Here is a 15091-nt window from a genome sequence, read left to right as displayed (position 1 = left end):
GTTTCCTTCACGAAACAAGAAACCATATAATAGGAATACATAAGTATATAATGAAGCAACGTGCATTGCTTGCTTGTATCTGAGATAATATATTAGAGTAATTGTTTATGACAGAAACGACTGAGGTATATTATGATGCACAATCTCACTTTAGCTGCAATTCAAATAACGCTATTCTTTGTAGTCAAAGTTAACATATCATGAATATGCATGAAATGCATGGCCATCGATTTTGAAATGAAACAGTATAACTACCCCTACAAAGCATAACTTCACATTCATGATACAATGGCTGTTCCTGATTAGTCTGATCGTCAGACTAAGCTTGTGAAATGTAAGGGATTTGTCGAACGTGTTACAGACTTCTGCGGTGTCTCCTGTTCATTTATGCTCACTACTCACGGTTAGTACCTGTGTATTGCTGACTAAGTGGTCTTGTATGACTTGGCCGGTAAGATAATCAAATTAGTTGAGCCGACACAAGATATATCCATATGTTGAAATATATTTTTCACTACGGGTATATGTTATCGCTGGCATGAAATCAATACTGCAAACAGAAATGTGACAAAACAACCTGTGTACGATTCATTTTATTGTGATTATTCGTTGATGTGGCTTCGATTACAAATACGATATATGTGTTATACACATATGCATCGATATTATTGTTTTATTTTGACCGCAAGTCTTAAACATTTTTGTAAACACCGTATGGTAGCTCTAGAATACTTTACTCCAATCAAAACGTATGATATTGTAGTTTCACTTATCGTATTTACCAATGTCAATAGTATTTTTTTCTAGAAGCTCTGGATAAGGTAAGTTCGATTATGACTCGGATAGATATATATTTGTTGCCAGATGGATACTTCGGTACTAACGAATACAGAGATTATACGACGACGACGTCACCTAATAGGTCACGGCTGATGCGTGCAACAAAATCTACAACCGCCATATCCTCTTATGACAGTAGTTTATGTATCTCGATTTTAAAAACATACTGTATCTAATATGTTTACACAATGTAGCAAAGAGTTGTTTATATTTTAAAATCGAAAAACGTTCTTATATTCTACAGTGTTTTTGGATTTCGAATTTCATGATATTATATGTACATAAACTGATATTACAATTACATATCTTTATACCATGTGTTGTTTGATCTTACGGAATGTGACTTTAAATTTCCATGTATGTTTGTTTTCTTTTTTCAGTGCGACACTGGCATATTTAGTTGACTCTTAAGACCACTAGATTGTTTTGAATATCGCGACAAGCTGTGATGTTTATATACGTAATGTCACTCGTGTTATTATTGAGGTATGTCTATACTGCAAACACTTATCAACTTATTTACGACTGTTGGCATATAACAAAACAAAGACCAATAATTATATATATTGTGACATAAAGTGAAAGGTACAGAGCCCTGGCTATGTGAATGAAAAGCGCACATGTTTGAAATACTTTGCAACAACCCATTGCACATGTATATTTTTAAGACTGCTGATACAGTCACTGGATTGTGTTGTCAACAGAATTTGAGATAGATACATCCTGTCTCATCCTGTGGCATAATGGTATGTCTCAGACAGTGGCATGGTGATTGTGAAATACCTTGAAATGTGCTGAGCCCAGTGTTGTTGGCAATGAAAATAGATATGACATCATTGACCCGAGTCTTCTACTTTAAATTGGTAGAACTCGGATAAATAGTGGCTTTTTCCAATACCAAAATTGCCAACTTCTTTACACTAATTTGTCTGCTATTTCGAGATAGCCAATCATTTTGTTAGATACATTTTATTGCTTGCATGGTCAGAAATTAGCAAAAGTAAGGTGACCTGACTTGATACTGTAATATCTTGTGATGCTGACTCCAGTGAGCTGTACCCTATACTGTGGTACATATGCAGATGTGCTGTGCAGTAATCCCTGCTGATCAACAGGAACCACTGAAGCTCACTGCCTGAACCACTCCCATTGTACCAGTGCTACCAGTATCAGCAGATAACAGTGCAGTTGCCGATACTCTCTGGACACAGAGCATGATTTTAAATTGTAGTGCAGCTGCTTCGACAGTGTACCAGATACGAAGGAACGCAACATTGCACATTGCTGTCCAATGGAGAGTGTTCCATGCAGCATCGATCAAGTCTCAATTTATTTTATTTTACAGTGTATCCCCCTCCTTGCTGATTCCAGTGACCAGCATCTCTGTTATTTGTTTATTAAAGTACAGGAAACCGTATATATTGTGTTGTGTTGATTTGTTATAATCGTTACTGGTATATTTGTTTTTCTGCACAGCCTCGGTTGTGGTGAAATACATTCACCAAACGATCCCCACCCCGTGACAGCGAACATGCTGAGAGGGAGGAGACGTGTAAGATAAGCACGCTACCAAAGACAATAACTATTAGACCGGCATTAAAGACAAGCTCCCCGCTCCTGAATACGGCAAAGCCCCCACAAAGGGCCCCCCCGCATTTAACGTTACAATATGTATGGTTTGAATTTCAAAAAAAAACAAACAAGTTTATATCGGTAATGTTATTCTTAACAACGTTAATGTTGATTATGGTTAACCTCGTTGATTGGTTTGAAATTGATAACGGTGTTTCAATTTTGTAGTTTTAAATGTGATAGTGAAATGGAAACAATGGTATGTATTTCACTTATCATGAATATGTAATAATTAGAGGTTACGCTGCGCTCGGTGATTATTTACCGCCAAATATGCTAATTTCCCCCTGAGAGGTCTTATATCCGTTACCAAATACCCTCGCGTGACGTTTATAACCTCATTATAATACGACAACGTTATTTAATGGAATATTAAATGGAAATACGGCATCTTTCCGAAACGAAGTGTGGGGAGGGATGAATAACCGCATTCTGGGGTTTGACATTTTTCAAGTGGTAGTTTTCGAGGATTTTAGTTTGGTTTTGGAGAAATATAATTGTTGGTATACACATGTACAGAGACTCTGAAATTGCAGTTTTTGAACAGGTTTTCTGTGGCGACTGATTGAGCATACTGTTTCACTTGTGGAAATATTTCTTTGACACTGTAGTTAAGCTATGCCCAATGTTGAAGGCCGAACGACGCTGGAACTGGGGGCCATCGGAAGGTAATTGTTACCACGTACGCTCATCGACGGTAGGAACACTGACTTTTGACATCAAAATGTCACTACACTGACGATTTTGTTCACTAGAACTGTCGGGCAGTAACTCCTGATACTCTCTTCATTCCGAAGGCCACTTAATTTCATGATTATCCGTGTTGGTATTCCAGCGTTGTTCAATGATTTTATAGTGGTTGCTCTCACACAGTGGTTAGTGTACAGCATGCTCAACATCATTTCTCACAAAGTATTGTCACCCAAAGGAGCGTTTGTATACCAAGTTGTTTCCCTTCATGAGAAGTTACTAATAGGCCGCTGGAAAAAAAAGCATTATTGCTTTGTTGAAGCTTACTTGTATAATTTAGAATGGCCGTAACAAGACAAAGTGGGAAGTCTGTTTTGTACATCCGTTTCTCTGATTCAAAGTTTTCTTTCAAATCCCCGAGGTGGTTTTTGGTTGCTTCCAAATAGGCCAAAGTGATATAATCCCGTCCCCTGACATTTTTCTTTAAAACAAAACTCCCTTTGTGTAAATCCCGAAGACCCTACCGCCCCTCCGGCAAAAGAAAAACTCTACATAAAACCACACCAAACGTAAAAGGGACACCGGGTCAAGGTCGGACAGTGTTCCGCTGGTAAACATCTTACTCCCGTTTTGTGTTGGATTTTGTCTTTCCCCTCCCGCTTCAAACTTTTTACTTTTCCTATAAATACATTATTGGCAGTTTGGAATTCCCGATCTTTGATAATGTTAATGGGGCGATTGAATGGAACATTGGTTATGTGGCGATGGATTGCTGCCCGAATTCCAGCGTAGCTTCTTATGGTGTATTCTTTCCCGTCCTTAGCCCTGACCTCGGCATAAAAATGCTTCAATATTTTTGCCAGCTTTTGCACTTCAACCATTTCGAAGGCTGGGTCGATTTTGCATTCAGAACACCACACTATACAAAAAAACATAATTTTAGTACGGAAATTGGGTCATCATGGGGTCAAACGTTCAACGCATTGTTTATAAACAATGGCGGCGTTCGGCGGTACAAACTATAGGGCTCATACCACTAATTGAATTTCCATAGACGACAATGTTAACATATGACGAGATTGCTATATGAAAATGACGAAGAAAGTTGAAAATATGGCTCAAAAATGGGAAATCAACATCCCAGTAATCAACCATATGAAAAAAACTAACATGTTGGCCAGCTCAAACTCTTGCAAATCTCAGGTAAACAAGACACACCTACTGTATTTGCATTGCACCAAGAGAAATCACTGGAAAAACACCAAGATTAGAACATCCATTAACACACAGAATAAACCCACAGGTACACAGCCACTAAGTAGTAAACAAAAGACCACATGTTGGTCTCACCTCTGACCCAGGTGATTACGCCCTCAAACAGGGAGCACCTGAGAAAAATAATATTTAAAAAATTTCATTGGTTCTTGCTGGGCATTTAAATTGGCCATTGGTTAATTAGTGGCATGAGACCTATAGTTACGATATGTCATTTTTTTATTTTGATATTTATCACACTTACATTTGAGTAATTTCACACCCCATTTTGTGGAGGCGTTAGTATTCACTTTATTTTTCCTTGCTGCCAAGTTGTCGACTATTTGTTCAGAAAATTCTGGCATCTGTTGATCTGACTCGTTATTACCACCGGCGTTCTGTTGCTCCATTTAATTGTAGCTTGAAGAAGTTCTTCATCAGTAGCGTCAATTTCATCCATCTGGTCCTATTTGAAATTGAGATCAAAATTGATCTGAGGCTCGTCGTCTGACATAATTACTATGTTCTGAAAATGCCGCTGGTGACTTGCAGACGACAATATTTATCATATTTCAATTCAGTTTATTCCAGTTTTTGTTTTATTAATTATTCATCAAACAGGGCTCGAGTCATATATTGCCAGATATAAATCCTGGCTTCAACCAATCGGATGGCTAGATTCACACTGGTCATATTATAATGTATTATTATTGTTTATTTATATAGTAACGCGACAAGTATGGATAATGTGAGATCACCAATGACAAAGACATCGCGGACCAAAAATATTTTGAGTAATGTTTTAGGGGCTGACTATGACAAGACATTCAGACCAAATTTACACGGTAAAGTTAGTAATTTGGTTCAGTTTATCGTCGTTTACATAGTTTGTTAAAATACCACCTTGCTGCGGTAATACATTCTTATAGATTATTATATTGGAGTCATGATGTATTAGTGATTGCCTGGTTATTCGTGATACAAACATACATGCGTTTTCCTCTCTGTATCGCTATTAAAGCAATTCACATTATTCACTTTATGGCGAATCAAGATAGACCTGTTGAAGTTTTTCCTAAACCAGTCGTATTCAGGTAATTTAGACTTTGGAATACATTTAGACTAAACAGCCGTCCAATCGTCATTAAGAATAGCATACAACATGCACGTGCAATCCCACTTGTTTTTACTCTTAACCAAAATCTGTGTTACACTCATCGAAAGACATATGTTTTAATTTATCCGAAGGATATGAACTTACAAGTAACTCGTAACTAAAATTACAGAATTAACAATTAGTGACATTAAGCAGCGGGAGTTCTACAAATGTCGAATGTTTATTTTACAACGTAGTATACCGCGATAAGATAATAGCTTTGACTGGTAATGTCCCGTGTCGCTGGGAATGCATTAAGCACTTCATTAATATGCTTCAGCTAAAATGGATTGCATTGGCCAGTTAATGTCTCGTGTCAAGAAACCTTCGTTCAATAACTGATTAACGTGAACGTTTATAGCAGGCCAAATACAAAGTTAAAAGTTTAAAACGCAAATACCGAACTGTCGTGTCGATAAACATCGATTAACGTTACTTTGTCATGAGCACATAACGCTGAAATTGCATCACACGAATGGCAAAAACTAAACTGTATCTATATCATATTCTTCGTAATTTATATTACTAGTATTCACGCTTCGTAGGACCCACATATATTGTGACGACCAATATACTCATCAACAGTTTCCAGTCGTCATCAGATTCGGGAACGCTGAGTGACATGCTATTGAAGAGGGTCGCCAAGGGGTATTTTCGTAAGCTGTAATCAATTGTTTTTATTTTCGTAATAATGTAATTTAAACAAATAAAACACGTAAATCCGTATAAATGGGCAAGGTGTAAAATGCAATAGGCTATTTTATTCGTCCGTAATTTGTGTATAAAGCACTTTTCAAATTACATGTCATAATTCGTATGCAATTTCCAATTTTAGTTCTTAAATTCAAATTATCAAAAATATTATAAAAGTGTAATCAGGAATAAGCTTTATAACGTAAAATGCTCTTTATCTCCCGTAACCTGTACCAGCTATCCCCTCGCTCCCCCTCATTGGAGGACAGAGTTCGCCACGAAAGTTGCGTACGGTTTATCGAGCTAAATCTCAGGAAAAACAACTTCAGACAGATCATTTTCGTCTCGGTTTTGGAACTGGTGAGTGCTTAATAAACATGCTTTCAGGCGTCAGCTTTAGGCACGCGCATATTTGCATTGATTAAAGCGGGAGGGTCGTCAACTGCACACGCACGGGAATTGAGTCCCAGGTGACGATAACAAGACAAGCTAAAAAACGCGAAGACGCTTGTTTGTAAACAATGATCCGCTATGGCCATTTAACGCATGCGCAGGTGACGACTCTCCCGCTTTCAGTTTACATGCAATTCATTCGGTGTTATTTTTCTTCTGAAAAAAACAACGTCCTGAATATATTTCAGCTCGTTAGTGAGGGGTTACCTATTATAAAAGTTTGAGGGGAAATTTGGGAAACAGCAGTGAGTGAAGAGAAAAATATCTCTTCACCCAAGTAATTCTGCAGTTTATATGCATGTGTGTATATAACCTTCAATCTGTTCGTGTCTAGCAGTAAAACGTACGTTTATACTCGACGTTTATTTGGATTTCCTTTCTTGGTTTATCATGTTTTATGTCGTCTGAATCTACTGCTTCTGGGTGGTAATGTTTTTCAATTGCGTTATAAACAGACTGAAAATGACCCTAACTGACCCGTACTCATATAGAGATGAATACTGAATTGTGACATGTTACTAGCATTGTGATTCCGTATTCAAATTGTGTACATTTTATACCTGTGCTATGAGATGACGTATGTTGGTTATGGTTCATTGTGCTGTCACACACTTAATGCTGATTTATTGGTCTAGTAGTCTGACATATCGGTGTCTTAGCTATTCTAAATTCACTCCAAAAAAAGGATACCATTACATTTCTGTTGAATAATAATTATACAGACTCGGGTGAAATGGTCTTTATATGATGTCATACATAATAAATATTATTACCATACATCTGCTGTACTTCATATATACACTATTTCAATTGTGTTTGAAATCTGCTTTACTCCGTTTTTCATGTGATCTAATATAATTGAATAAATACAACGTGTTGTTATTGTTGTTATACAGTTAAGTTTTATTATCGAACACGGTGGGTTGATCCCTGGCTACTAAGATCCTGGAAACCACACACTGACATTACATTCAGATGGAGTCAAAGAATTATGGATACCACCACTCTACTTTCCAGATGAAATATCTGGACACTTTCATAAACTAACAACGGAGAACGCTTTGTTGCGTATTTATTCTGATGGAACTGTTCTTCATAGCGCAAGGTATGGGAATGCTATAAAACAAGCATCTTTATTATTATGTTCAGACACACTTTCCTTGGATCGACCTACGATGAATCAGAATGAGCTAAATATTGCACTACGATTACGCCAACATAACCACGGTAAATATTGGAAATTGTTTAGGATACTGAAAACATGCTAAATATTCCACCGAGCCAATATAAACAAAAATAAATGATGGTTCTAAACAGTTTAGTGGAACAAACAGCAAAGCCGCCGGTGAGAAAACCCATGATAGTAAGTGGTCACAAGGGGAAAAACTATTTTCCAGCTGGACTATGTTTTTACAATCGCCACAAATATCTAAAGTATAGATTTTATTACGTCACCCAAGGTGATAGCGTTTAAAACTTTCACCTAAAGTAGTTGCATATTGTCCTCATTGGTTTTTGCGATGACAAATTTTAAGTTCCAGTCAAACACTTATTCCCACTTCTCTCAACGAAGGATGAATAGCTAGTGACACTATTTTGTCTTCTGAATAAAGCATCTTGATAATTATCGGTTGAATACACGGCAAAACTAGTATTCATCGTCGACCTCTAACAGCGTCTCGTTTCATCCACGAATTCAGACAATGCACACTCTGTTATTATTTTCACTAAGCATGACATTTTGGAGCTGCAACCCTATGAACACATGAATAGTATACTTTCATTTAAGCTCACGCTAAAAAATCAACTCTGACTTAGCCAGTATAAAAACGCTAAATATACAGCCTTGGTTGAACTACAATGCAAAAATCACACAATGAATATTCCACCTTGATTAAGCCTCTTTAAATACGCTAATTAGTTGAACTTGGTTGACATTCTATGGAAAACAAAATATACAGTTCCAGAAAATACCTGAAAAACAAAACCACAATCCAATTTACCTCAACGAAAAGCTGACTTCATTGAACAAACAACTATTCTACAGCGCAAATAAAAGACGTAAAGCAGCTCAATATTGCTACATATGGACCATAAGGACAAAGGTGAACCAGTGATAAGTATAACACAACTTAGTGACATTCACCGCATCATGTAACTGTATTCAATTTTAGCATCCATTATTATCATTACCCACAACCATGGATTCAACACCTTTGAAGTACAATTGTAATTCATATACTGTTAACCAATTCAATAACAGTCTTAATTCTTCCTCACAATCACGTGCTTTTCTTCACCTGAATTTTAGATCACTATCTAACCATTTTGATGAACTAATAACTTTTTTTTAATGTATTTGAGAGAACATTTATGTTTTTGGGCCTCAGTGAAACCTGGCTGCATTCTGAAACTAATTTCGATTTATATAATATTCCAGCTTACAACTTGATCACCAATCACAGAGATAACTTATAAGGTGGTGGTGTGGCACTGTACTTATTAACATTAATATTGAATAAGTTTTGGTAAACACATTTCCATCCGCTTTGCAATACAAAGAGATCGAATTTTAGCATCTACATTGATTAGCGATATTATTCGCCAATTTTTAATATTGTTTGTCTTTACCCTTTTTCTCGATCAAAGTGATTATACTCGAGCGCTGAGAGTTTGACACACAGCCATGGTCTTAGGCATAGTTAATGGAATTAAGTACATAAGAACTAATAATAGACCAAAAGCAATATAAAATTCTACGTTTCCAGGTGTCATGCATTTTGACATGGACAACATGGACAACTCACTCATTTCATCATTCGAAAGTTTTGGTATGGTTAACCCCGAAAGGAAATTTACGTCTAAAGATGTATTTGTGTGATTTGAACTGTAAAGGGTGGCATAATGTTTTTTTTTTTAAATTCGGCTAAAATTTCAGATTTAGATTGTTTTAAATTATTGTCGGAGCCTAATATAAGATCTATGTTGATTTCGTTTTTCCAGCCCCAGAAAAAACGTTGTGCTCTTCTTGCCCTCTTCCACCCATTGGGCCCTTGACCGAACAATTAAACCCTTTACAGCATAATCATACAGTGAATCAAGTTCCGCTTTTATGTCGTTTATATATTAAATATTTTAGGAGTGGGATTCAAGCCACATAAAATATCAAGATCATTCAATTTGTGTTCCAATTCTTCGATTTTTGAACGACGTTGTCGTGCTTTTTGTTTACTATATTAAATAGTAAATTTGCGTATTTCGTACTTCAGGAGATCCCAAAAAGCCCCTTATCACCTATGTTACTATACTTTTTTCCCCATTCAACAAAACGTTCGCTAATTTGGTTATGATAATTGTTGTCATCTAAAAGACTGCAGTTGAATTTCCAAAACGAAGGTCCACGTGGTGAATCATGTGTATCTAAAACAAGAGCAACAGCCGAATGGTCGCTAAATGAAACTGGGCTGAAGTCGACAGAGTCAACAATGTTTTGTATGTGGTCAGATATAAGTAAATAATCGATTCTACTGGCAATAGGTGTTGTCCCACCTCTCCTCCAAGTAAAACGTCGAGTATCTACATTGCGGATACGCAATATATATCTACCAAATCATGTTTTTTTCTAGCAAATTTGAAAACGATTTCTTAGATTTAATCTAGGTATGGGGGTTGCCTCCCTGACGGTCAAAGTTAATATCATAAGTAAAAATTAAAGTCGACCCCAATGATAATCTGAGCATCAGGATCATAATCTAAGTTGTCGATACACGACTGAATATGTTCCAAAAACGAAAACAGTGTGACTTTTCGTCATTTGGGGCGTAAATATTAAGCAACAAGAAAGGACTATGTTCACATAACGTATTTTTAAGAACAAAACGACCATCGGGGTCGATGACAGTGTTTTTAACACCAAAGTCTATATCACGAATAACAGTAAGCAGTCCCCTACAACTATTAGTACCATGTGAAAAGTTGCGACGACCAACTATACGCAATCAGCTTTCGTTAAAGGGAAGAACGTCACGGATTTAAATAGGTTAATTGAGGAGGTACTCCTTAGTACTGATGAGAATAATATCCCAGGTATTTTAGTTGCCATTGATTTTGAAAAGGCTTTCGATTCTTTAGAGTGGGCTTTTTTGTTTGATTGCCTGAAAACTTTAAATTTTGGTCCATCATTGATTCGTTGGGTGAAATCGTATTACTGTAACGTGGAAGGTTCGATTATCAATAATGGTTTTACCACGGGTTATTTAAAAGTTCAGAAGGGGATCAGATAGAGGGACCTTTTGTCCCCTACATTGTTTATTCTGGCGCTGGAAGTGTTTTCAATCTCCATGCGGGTAAATCCAAATATTCACGGTATTAAGTTGGGTGATGAACTTGAAACAGATGTAACATTTGCTGATGACGTATCATGTTTCTTACAAGATGAATCTTCTGTGTTACATTTGTTTAAGCTTTCGAATTGCTTCCAAAAAGTATCAGAGTTACAAGTAAACACAGTAAAAACTGAAGCCCTTTGGCTTGGGCCCTGGAAAAGTCAAAAAGACACACCCTTTGGTATTAAATGGCTTAAGGAGCCAATCAAGATTGTTGGTGTTTATGTTTCCTATGATACAAATTGGGCTGCTACTTTAAAATATGCAAACCAATGGGAAATTTACAGTTAACCTTGAATCTGTGGAAGCAAAGAAACTTAACTTTAATTGGTAGAATACAGATTGTGAGGAGCTTTGCTATATAAACGTTTGTGTATCTTATAAGGATGGTCTCTGTACCAAAGTAAGTTTTACTTGAGGTATTAGAAAGTTTTTCAATTTTACTTGGCAAGGTCAAGACCGGGCTGCCCGCAATGTTATGATCGCAGACATATGAGAAGGTGGTTTGAAAGCCTGTGATATCTTTACAGTGTATGGTACATTTGGTACAATGTGGTTAAAAATGTACTTTGACCCTTCAGTGACCCATGCCCATGCTATTACAAAAAGCACGAGGGAAGCTTGGTCACATGTTTCTTATCCTATACGAAGGTTTTTGTACGATTCAGTGCCAAATATTTGTATTGATGGTAAGAATATAACGGTATCTGTGCTTAGTAAAAATTGTATAAAAAATAACTTCCTTCGTGCAAAGACTATTCATCCAAATAGTATTTTATAAAAGATTTTAAACTCAACTTTGCTGCTATGTCTAAATATTATGTTTTACCATTCAGGACAGCAATTGACACGAAATCAAAAAAAAATTCAATTAAAGTTATTACATGAAATTTTGTCTACTAATTATGTTCTTTTTAAAATGAAATCATCAAAGGTTAGTAGTCCCAATTGTTCGTTCTGTCACCAGGAAACGGAAACTGCTTACCATCTTTTTTATTATTGTAAATATCAAAAAAAATATAAATAAAGTGTAGGTACGTCTTCTGGAGTCCTGCCCAACATGAATTGTCTCGTTATGGTCGAATTGCCAGTGAAATCAAAACAATATCACTTGGATGTAAAAACCCTGCACTGAGACATGTTAACTCGTTCAGACGGCAATTATATATGCATACTGAAGATAAACTTATTGACACTTTTAATATTGAATTTGATCAACAACTATACAAGATCTATGTTACTACCAATGTTATTACATGCTATAAATGTCGTCGTATTGGGCATATTCAGCGCAACTGCCCGACCAAGAAAAATAGTGAAATTTACATAATAATGACTTGACGCGTGCCGAGGTACAGCAGCACAGGCCACTCGACCCGGTTTCTAATCGTGAACCTGATGACATTCAATTAATAACAGACGAAGCTGGACATGAACCCGTTGAACACTCTATTCACCCTAATGTTAATGAGGTTAAAAATAGTATTGAAGGAAAAAACGAAAAAGTTGATCGATCTACTGTCTCCCACGATAATGAACTCGACAACAAACCGGAAAAGCGTGTCATAATAGATCAGGAATGCGACCCTTGTAAGCCGGTTAATGAAAACAATGGCTCGATTAAAGTTCAAGCAACAGGTGACGAGACTTTAACCATGAAAACTACTTTATCAACAGCTACTGCTGAATCCGAACCCGACGTCCCTATAATGGAATCCCATGATGACCATCGTGTCACTATTGACGAATCTGTAGAGAAAGATATGGATCTAACTGTGTCAGAGGAGTTCACACAGGAGGTCCGACATGCAATCGCTAACGATTATTATGTGCTGAGTGTTGAAGTAATCAAAGAGTTTTTAAAAACCGCTGTTAAATCAAGAAAACTGGTAGATTTTGCACATCGATTTTGTCCGAATATAAAACTGCTTGTCACCTCTATTAATTTTCATGCAAAATATCTTCCATCTGGTGAAGAAAGGCATAATGTCAAGCGCATATCGCGCACGTTAGTACAAGGGAACCAGACAAGACAGACACATGTGACGAGATTGAAGGATCTGCACGAAATTACTTGCTAATGACCTAATCATGATTGTTACTTATTACTCAGCTTAAAAAAATATTTGTATATTTAATCGATTTTCGATCTACATTACAATGATATCATTTAATAAGATAATTGTTTTACTTTTTTTATACAGTTAATATAACTAGTTTCTTTTATCTATTTATTAATTTATTGGTTGCTATATCTACAAGACACTCGATATAAGTTAATGAGAAATTCAATATATATTTTATACAGTTAATTTAACCAGTTTTTTTTCATAATCGAGAATGAAAAACAAAACAAAAAACAACAACAACACCATGTATATGTATGTGTGTACGTATGTGTGTGTGCGTACATATACATATATATATATATAGCCTACATAGAAATGTATATTGGTTAGGATTGGGGCACAGACTAGATTAGTTCGGATGAACTACCTCTGTGGTCCACACCAAGAAATAATATTTATTATTATTATTATTATTATTTTTATTATTGTTATTGTTATTGTTATTATTATTGTTATTGTTATTATTATTAGTAGTAGTAGTATTATTATTATATTAGCTATTATTGGTGAAATACAATCATATCATCATATCATAACACATTATAATATCTCCCACTGACCTACTCTCTGAAGTATTTCGCTATGATTGAAATAACTGAAACAAGCTCAATATTGTATACTACCAACTTGAATGTTATGTCATCATTTAATCATTAGCTTACCAAATAACAGAGTATTTATTTCGAGTGATGGATGTTGACTAAAGTTCCTTTTATCTTAACAGATTTACATTAACAGTAAGCTGTATGATGAGATTAGAACGTTATCCAATGGATGAACATGAATGCGACATGGACATTGAAAGCTGTATGTATGGTTCAGACAATAGCATTTGATAATATGAGTACAATATTAATTGATACAGCATATAGAAAGCAAAAATTACATTTCCTAGACATGCACTAAAATTCCTAATAAATTCAAATTTGTGCCAGGAAAGAAAATTCAAAACAAAGGTGAAACATGTTATCAACATTGACTTTTATTTTTTACAGGTATTTTCTCATACGTTACTGCGCATGCAAAATTTAAATTACAAAGGAATAAAAAATGTTTATCATGTATATTAATATATATATTAATATATTAATCGTTGTGTTGTCATGGTTCTCGTTCTGGATCATTCCAAATTCAGAGCTAGCCATGTTTCGCTCTCAATGACAGCATTGTTGATTCTATGTACGCAAATGAATGGGATTCAGGGAGCGTTGCAGATAATGGCGCATTTAAAGGTAAAATCATACATGCGTGATTCATCTCCAGAATAAGCGTAATTTACTGGAATTAATACGACGAAATACATGAAAATACATGACAATCAATGTCTAAATACACTAGTCATTTATTTTACTGTAGGTTATTGGCGTGTGGGTGACAGTCTGTATCGTGATTGTGTTCCCTGCTCTAGTAGAATATTCTGTTGTTAACTTTATTAGTTTACAGATGAAACAACAAAATACGTGAAGACAACAAGCAATGGAAATGCTCAATTTACCGAGCAATAAACAAATTAGCTTTGTAAGTAATAGTAACAATGAGTAACGCTCGATCCATAGCTCTGATTTCAATTCGTTATTGTATGCTCAAGACATTTAGATAGTTATGTATCACCTACATCTGTTGTCTTATTTTTAATAAATGTACATTTATTGCAGTCAAGTAATAGTAAAACAAGAAAAGGAAGCACAAATAGACACCGATAGTTTTGCTGCTGCCGAGTTCCGACAAGCTGTAAAGACGGAAATACAAGTACCAAAGGATGTCTGGTTTATGAGTGTTCGCGTGAACAAGGCCTGAACATATGGATTATTAAAGCCGAATTGTCTTTCCAACAGCATTTATACTGTTCAATTTCTTTT

The 15091-nt window shown here is 35.8% G+C and overlaps 1 pseudogene; it reads left to right on the top strand.

Annotated features, from left to right (window-relative positions):
• The first annotated feature begins 5155 nt into the window (after positions 1–5155).
• Positions 5156–14068, top strand: LOC144341799 (glycine receptor subunit alpha-2-like; annotated as a pseudogene).
• Positions 14069–15091: the final 1023 nt, after the last annotated feature.

Source organism: Saccoglossus kowalevskii, chromosome 14, assembly GCF_978046115.1.
Source record: "Saccoglossus kowalevskii chromosome 14, keSacKowa6.1, whole genome shotgun sequence".
Lineage (NCBI taxonomy): Eukaryota > Metazoa > Hemichordata > Enteropneusta > Harrimaniidae > Saccoglossus > Saccoglossus kowalevskii.
This window is presented reverse-complemented; position numbering and strand designations above follow the sequence as displayed.